This window comes from Giraffa tippelskirchi, chromosome 13 (genome assembly GCF_054371585.1).
Source record: "Giraffa tippelskirchi isolate mGirTip1 chromosome 13, T2T-mGirTip1v1.2.pri, whole genome shotgun sequence".
Taxonomy (NCBI): Eukaryota; Metazoa; Chordata; class Mammalia; order Artiodactyla; family Giraffidae; genus Giraffa; species Giraffa tippelskirchi.
The window spans coordinates 76879437-76888117 of NC_137287.1; positions in this window are offsets into that span (position 1 = coordinate 76879437).

The window sequence follows — 8681 nt, forward strand, 5'->3', positions numbered from 1 at the left end:
CCTGGGCCCCCTGTATTGGGAGCACGGAGTTCCAGCCACTGGACCACCAGGAAAGTCTCTAAATTTTTGTTCCTCGTAAAAATAATTGCTTCACATAGGTTAAACTATGGGTGTAAAAATGTCCAACGACAGAATGTGAATTTATGTAAATGTAAAATGCTATACGTCTGAATGTTTAAGAAACAAGCGTCAAAGAGCAGACTTGAATCAAATGGAAGGCTCTTCTGGGACTCTCACGCGCAAGGCACTAGCTCACTTTCTCTATTAGCCTAAGCAGGACTGCAAACAACCAGAATGAAGGTCACCAAAACGAAGCAGAACCAGTTTGGCAGTGGGTATGCAATCTCACTTCACTAGATGGACTAGGACGAAAAGAAATAAATCTGCTAGCCACTCAAGAAGGGGGCTCTGAAATCGTTTTCCTTTTAAAAAAAAAACATTTATTCATTTAACTGAGCTGAGTCTTAGTTGGGGCACGCAGGATCTTCAATCTTCATTGTGGCTTGTGAGATCTAGTTCCCTGACCAGGGATTGAACCCGGGGACCCTGCATTGAGAGTGTTGCATCTTAGCCACTGGACTACCAGGGAAGTCCTGGCTCTGGAATCTTTATGATTTAAGAAAATTCGTCTTTCTTTTCAGTTCATTGTTTAAGGAAAAGTGTGTGAACTCCAGCAATGATGTGGACTGCCGTAAGAGAACTGAAAGTACAAGGGAGAATCTTCTTTATCAGAGACTGAATGAACAAGCAATAAGTTGGTTTATTTGCGTGAAGCTGTGGGAAGTTGTATTAGTAGATACATTCAAATGGTCAAGAGTTCAAACACGTGAATTACAAGTGGGGCCAGAGAAGCCACATGCTCAGATGGAGAGCTGAGATCATCTGTCAAACCAAGGGAGAGAGTTTTTTCTTTTTCCTCCCTATTTCTTTAACTATTAAAGAACTATTAAATCCTATTTTTATTATTTGTTGTAGTTGATTTACAATGTGTGTTAATTTCTGCTGTACAGCCAAGTAATTCAGTTATACATGTATACATATATTCTTTTTTATATTCTTTTCCATTATGGTTTATCCCAGGAGCTTGGATATACAGTAGGACCTTATTGTTTATCCGTTCTAAATGTAATAGTCTGGGGGCTTCGCTGGTGGTCTAGTGGTTAGGACTCCACGCTTTCACTGCAGAGGGAACAGGTTCAATCCCTGGTAGAGGAGCTAAGATCCCTCATGCTGCCTGCCCCTCAAAGGTAATAGCCTGCATCTGCTAACCCCAAACTCCCAGTCCATCCTTCCCAGCCCCTGCCCTGCCTCCTCCCTGGCAACCACACGTCTGTTCTCTCCGTCTGTGAGTCTGTTTCTGTTTTGTAGACAGGTTCACTTGTGCCATGTTTTAGATTCCACATGTAAGTGACATTATATGGTATTTGTCTTTCTGACTTCCTTTACTTAGTATGATCTCGTCTAGGTCTCTCCAACTACTAAAGAACTTTCATTTTCTATCATATCCTAGGTAGGATTTAATATCTTTTTAGATATACAAAATCCTCTCCTCCCTGGCTCTGTGCAGGCCCATGCACACATGCAAAGAGTAAGACCATGTCAATCAAACTGAAAAACAATGGTAAGAAAGTCCTGTGTGGCAAGAACTTTTCTGGTGATTTTTCAAAGTAGCCACATTATTTGCCTAGTTTTATTCCGTCTGTTAAATGGAATCTTTTCAATTTTGCACACTGTGGATCCTCAGTGTTTCAGGTCCATTAGATGGCTCACTCAGACCTCACAGACCTTTCAGAATTCTATACAAAGCACAGAGGCTTTACCACAACCCTGGATTTGAATTTGATAGCTCTGACCATTTTAGATTCTGCAGCTGTTATTCCCATGGAATGAAGATAAAAAAAATATCCATTTTAGCCATTAGTTTCAATCTTATCTTTTACTTTCAAACCAAACTGGTAAGGCAGCAAAAAGAATTGTTTTACTTTTCCACTGACCTTGCACCCAAAAGATGACAGTGAAGAATAAGTTGCAAATGTGATAATATGTTGGTTTTTTTTAAAAAAAAAAAAGAGGGGCAGAGGAAGGAATTTCCTGGCATTCCAGTGGTTAGGACTCAGTGTTTTCACTGCTGAGGCCTGGGTTCAATCCATGGCCAGGAAACTGAGGTCCTGCAAGCCAAGAGGTGTGGCCAGAAACAAACAAATAACCACAGAAAACATACCGGCAGCATGTTATTTAAAATACATACTAATATATATGTTTGCCTAAAAGACAAAAAGGAAAGTAAAATCTGCCCATAGCACAAAGTAAAAGTTGGTCTCAAAATCAATGAAAATAGATTTTACAGGACTATGTAGTGAAGCCCCTGTGGCCAGTGTCACAGATCACAGAGTGGCTGCATTTTATGTCTCATATAAGGTGCCCTGACAACGCTGAGTGGGAGCTTTGGTATTTTCCTGACTCACAAGGAAGGGAGCGTGCCATCGGCTGAATCATCCTCCTTGCTTCCTGGGGTGCCTGGCTGTTCCAAGACACTAATGGAGGATTAAATTCTGGTTACCATGACAGCTACGTAAATGCTGTCATGATATTATCAACAGATGTCGTACAGTGTTCCCTGAAAGTTGAATTTTTTTCCCTGTCAAAAATTAAATTTCAACATAAATTCTTCAATAACAGTGGATCTAAAGAATTGGTAATATCCTGCCTTTTCTTAACTAGTTGTATTAAGATACAACTCATCTTTTACTTAAAATGTATTCCTTCTAGTGAATGGTGTTTGTCTTATGATGTTGCTTATTGTGCTTTTAGAAATTAAAATGAATAGTATGAATAGAAATAAAAATTGAAAGTGTAACAAATTCTCTTAGACTTACAGAAAATCAAATTTGAGAAAACAAATCTGAATACCTAGAGCATCAGCTGGCATCTAGTGGCAATGGGTTGGTTTTACCTGTGACGGCGCTGATGTGAACTGTTACGTTTAAGGACCTGATGGTGGAGGCCGTGTTTTTGGTAGATGTTCTGTCCCTCTCCTTTCTCCATTCCAATGGTTGGAGTCATCCCTGAGAAGCAGAGAAGCAGCTGTAGAGGTTCCTGAAAGTGTTAGCTGCTCAGTCGTGTCCGACTCTGCGACCCCATGGACTGTAGCCCACCAGGCTCCTCTATTCAAAGAATTCTCTAGGCCTAGTGAAACCTATGTTTTTATTTTAAAAACTTTCCTTTGGGGAGGTTTATAGGTGCTTCCCAGGTGGCTCAGTGGTAAAGAACCTGCTTGCCAATGCAGGAGATGTGGGTTCGATCCCTGGATTGGGAAGATCCCCTGGAGAAGGAAGTGGCAACCCACTCCAGTATTCGTGCCTGGGAAATCCCCTGCACAGGGGAGTCTGGCGGGCTACAGTCCATAGGTTGCAGAAATTTGGACACGACTGAGAGACTAAACAACAACTTTTAGGATGATTGCCGCCAAGCTTCAAGGACTGCTGCTGCTGCTGCTGCTAAGTCGCTTCAGTCGTGTCCGACTCTGTGTGATCCCATAGACGGCAGCCCACCAGGCTCCCCCATCCCTGGGATTCTCCAGGCAAGAATACTGGAGTGGGTTGCCATTTCCTTTTCCAGTGCATGAAAGGGAAAAGTCAAAGTGAAGCCGCTCAGTCGTGTCCGACTCTTAGCGACCCCATGGACTGCAGCCCACCAGGCTCCTCCGTCCACGGGATTTTCCAGGCAAGAGTACTGGAGTGGGGTGCCATTGCCTTCTCCGGCTTCAAGGACTAGGAGCACTTAAAAGTCTTCCAAATCAACATCATAAAAAAGGTCAGTGACCTCCAGAGTTCTTGAAAAGCCTTTACTAAATGTGTTCAAAACAGCTCTGAGCACTAGTTGCTTTTTTTCTTTTCCCTGCTTTTTACATAGTATTTTCTCATTTCACTTGCCTTCAGATGTTGGTCATTATTATTTTTGCTGAAGTATTTCTTGGAACCCTTCTAATTTCAGTGGCACAAAAAAATTGCCAAGGGCCTGTTATATTTCTTTGTTTTTTGGTCTGCTTTACATGGCTTGAGGATCCCAGTTCCCCCATTAGGGCTTGAGCCCTGGAGGGAAAGTGCAGAATCCTAACTACCAGGCCACCAGGGAACCCCCGGGCCTGTTATATTTCTAATCTGTTCCTGGTTAGGAAGTCAGTTAACCAAATGTATCAGCCAGGGTCCCATCAGGAAAAGGTCCAGCTAAGTGAATTTGATGGAAGCAGCTTCAACGCTGGAACTATTCCCAGAAGTGGAGGTGGGGAAAAGGAACAGATAAGGAAGTGAGGTTTGCAGCCAGAAGCCATGGCCTCTAGATAGAGGAGGAAAGACCAGGGTACCAGAGCCTGGAAAGAGCAGCAACCACGCAGAAGGGCTTCCTCAAGGAACTACATTTGGGGAGGTGAGCAGCTACCTTTCCACCAGAACTTTCGAGGCAGAGAATGGAGAGAAATGAACACCCTGACTTTTCTCGCTGTCCACCCTCTAACCTCTGTCAGTGCCTTCCAGCCAAGAGCTGCAGGGCAAGGGAGACTGGCTGTGATGCAATTGCAAGGGGTTAGCCTCCAGGGTAAGAAGCAGGGCAGAGAAGGGTGGAGAATGCATCTGGGGATGGTGGTTGGGATGGAGAATAACCAGCCTGATGAATTCAGAATTTTGGATCCAGTAAAAGTTTTGTGCATGAACTCTGTTCTGCCTCAGCGCCAACATGCCTTGCCTTTTTTCCTTTTTTCTTATTTTTTGGTTTTCAGCTATTTGGATAGGGAATGGCAAACCAGTACTCTTGCCTTGAGAACTCCATGAACAGTATGAAAAGGCAAAATGATAGGATACTGAAAGAGGAACTCCCCAGGTCGGTAGGTGCCCAATATGCTACTGGAGATCAGTGGAGAAATAACTCCAGAAAGAATGAAGGGATGGAGCCAAAGCAAAAACAATACCCAGTTGTGGATGTGACTGGTGATAGAAGCAAGGTCTGATGCTGTAAAGAGCAATATTGCATAGGAACCTGGAATGTTAGGTCCATGAATCAAGGCAAATTGGAAGTGGTCAAACAGGAGATGGCAAGAGTAAATGTTGACATTCTAGGAATCAGCGAACTAAGATGCACTGGAATGGGTGAATTTAACTCAGATGACCATTATATCTACTACTGTGGGCAGGAATCCCTTAGAAGAAATGGAGTAGCCATCATGGTCAACAAAAGAGTCTGAAATGCAGTACTTGGATACAATCTCAAAAACGACAGAATGATCTCTGTTCGTTTCCAAGGCAAACCATTCAATATCATGGTAATCCAAGCCTATGCCCCAACCAGAAACACTGAAGAAGCTGAAGTTGAATGGTTCTATGACCACCTACAAGACCTTTTAGAACTAACACCCAAAAAAAGATGTCCTTTTCATTATAGGGGACTGGAATGCAAAAGTAGGAAGTCAAGAAACACCTGGAGTAACAGACAAATTTGGCCTTGGAGTACAGAATGAAGCAGGGCAAAGGCTAATCGAGTTTTGCCGAGAGAACGCACTGGTAATAGCAAACACCCTCTTCCAACAACACAAGAGAAGACTCTACACATGACATCACCAGATGGTCAACATCGAAGTCAGATTGATTATATTCTTTGCAGCCAAAGATGGAGAAGCTCTATACAGTCAGCAAAAACAAGACCAGGAGTGGACAGTGGCTCAGATCATGAACTCCTTAACGCCAAATTCAGACTTAAATTGAAGAAAGTAGGGAAAACCACTAGACCATTCAGGTATGACCTCAATCAAATCCCTTATGATTATACAGTAGAAGTGACAAATAGATTTAAGGGATTAGATCTGATAGACAGAGTGCCTGATGAACTATGGACGGAGGTTTGTGACATTGTATAGGAGACAGGGATCAAGACCATCCCCATGGAAAAGAAATGCAAAAAAGCAAAATAGCTGTCTGAGGTGGCCTTACAAATAGCTGTGAAAAGAAGAGAAATGAAAAGGAAAGGAGAAAAGGAAAGATATTCCCATCTGAATGCAGAGTTCCAAACAATAGCAAGGAGAGATAAGAAAGCCTTCCTCAGCAATCAGTGCAAAGAAATAGAGGAAAACAACAGAATGGGAAAGACTAGAGATCTCGGCAAGAAAATTAGAGATGCCAAGGGAACATTTCATGCAAAGATGGGCTCGATAAAGGACAGAAATGGTATGGACCTAACAGAAGCAGAAGATATTAAGAAGAGGTGGCAAGAATACACAGAAGAACTGTACAAAAAAGATCTTCATGACCCAGATAATCACGATGGTGTGATCACTCACCTAGAGCCAGACATCCTGGAATGTGAAGTCAAGTGGGCCTTAGGAAGCATCACTACAAACAAAGCTAGAGGAGGTGATGGAATTCCAGTTGAGCTATTTCAAATCCTAACAGATGATGCTGTGAATGTGCTTCACTCAATATGCCAGCAAATTTGGAAAACTCAGCAGTGGCCACAGGACTGGAAAAGGTCAGTTTTTATTCCAATCCCAAAGAAATGCAATGCCAAAGAATGCTCAAACTACTGCACAATTATACTCATCTCACACGCTAGTAAAGTAATGCCCAAAATTCTCCAAGCCAGGCTTCAGCAATACGTGAACCGTTAACTTCCAGATGTTCAAGCTGGTTTTAGAAAAGCCAGAGGAACCAGAGACCAAATTGCCAACATCCAATGGATCATCGCAAAAGCAAGAGAGTTCCAGAAAAACATCTATTTCTGCTTTATTGACTATGCCAAAGCCTTTGATTGTGTGGATCACAATAAACTGTGGAAAATTCTGAAAGAGATGGGAATACCAGACCACCTGATCTGTCTCTTGAGAAACCTGTATGCAGGTCAGGAAGCAACAGTTAGAGCTGCACATGGAACAACAGACTGGTTCCAAATAGGAAAAGGAGTACGTCAAGGCTGTATATTGTCACCCTGCTTATGTAGCTCATATGCAGAGTACATCAGGAGAATCGCTGGTCTGGAAGAAGCTCAAGCTGGAATCAAGATTGCTGGGAGAAATATCAATAACCTCAGATATGCAGATGACACCACCGTTGTGGCAGAAAGTGAAGAGGAACTAAAAAGCCTCTTGAAGAAAGTGAAAGAGGAGAGTGAAAAAGTTGGCTTAATGCTCAACATTCAGAAAACTAAGATCATGGCATCTGTCCCATCACTTCATGGGAAATAGATGGGGAAACAGTGGAAACAGTGTCAGACTTTATTTTTGGGGCTCCAAAAGCACTGCTGATGGTGATTGCAGCCATGAAATTTAAAGATGCTTACTTCTTGGAAGGTAAGTTATGACCATCCTAGACAGCATATTAAAAAGCAGAGACATTACTTTGCCAACAAATGTCTGTCCAGTCAAGGCCATGGTTTACCCAGTGGTCATGTATGGATGTGAGAGTTGGAATGTGAAGAAAGCTGAACGCCAAAGAATTGACGCTTTTGAACTGTGGTGTTGGAGAAGACTCTTGAGACCCCCTTGGACTGCAAGGAGATCCAACCAGTCCATCCTAAAGGAGATCAGTCCTGGGTGTTCATTGGAAGGACTGATGTTGAAGCTGAAACTCTAGTACTTTGGCCACCTGATGCGAAGAGCTGACTCTTCTGAAAAGACCCTGATGCTGCAAAGATTTGGGGGCAGGAGGAGAAAGGGATGACAGAGGATGAGATGGCTGGATGGCATCACCGACTCGATGGACATGAGTTTGGGTAAACTCTGGGAGTTGGTGATGGACAGGGAGGCCTGGTGTGCTGCGATTCATGGGGTTGCAAAGAGTCGGACACGGCTGAGTGACCGAACCGAACTGAACTGATATGCCATGATATCTGATTTGTAGTTGATCTGACCTAGAGTTTTCTAGTATCACCACATTTGGATTTATGCTGGGAATTGTTATGGTTATACTTCAATGAAGTAATAAAGAGGACAATGTGAATTTTAATATTCTAATATTTTTCGTATAATTTGGATTGTACAAAAACATATTTCTTTTTTGAAATTTATTAAAATTTTTATTTTATGTTGGAGTATAGTTGATTTACAATGTTGTGTTATTTTCTGTTGTATAGCAAAATGACTTGGTTATTCATATACGTATATTTATTCTCTATCAGATTCTTTTCCTTTGTAGGTTATTAAAGAGTTTTGAGTAGAGTTTCCTATGTTATACAGTAGATCCTTGTCGATTATCTATTTTATGTATAGTGGTGTGTATATGTTAATCCCAACCTCCTAATTACTTCTCCCCCAAAATGTGACTTTTGAAGAGTGGAACTGAGACAATTCTCCAGGATTGATTCCTCAATCAAATATTAGTCATGATTATTAGGGTGAATTGAAAGTACAAAGGCTGCAAACAATGTAAATTTCACAAGCTCAACTAAAAGTGGCCTAGGCTCTTGCTGTTATGGAGCTGGAAGACTCATGGAGCATATTGGGAAAATACAATTGTGCTGGCCAGCCCCATCTGCACATATGTTTTGAATATCTCACGAAATCAAGTTTGTATTTGAGCTTAGAGCCGCTCAGTTTTATTTGAAAATAAAAGAGAGGTTATTTTTTCTTGGCTCTCAGAATCTCCACAGTGGGATTATACTCCAAGTGCCTGCAGGCTGGATTCAGCACCCTGGAGTGACTG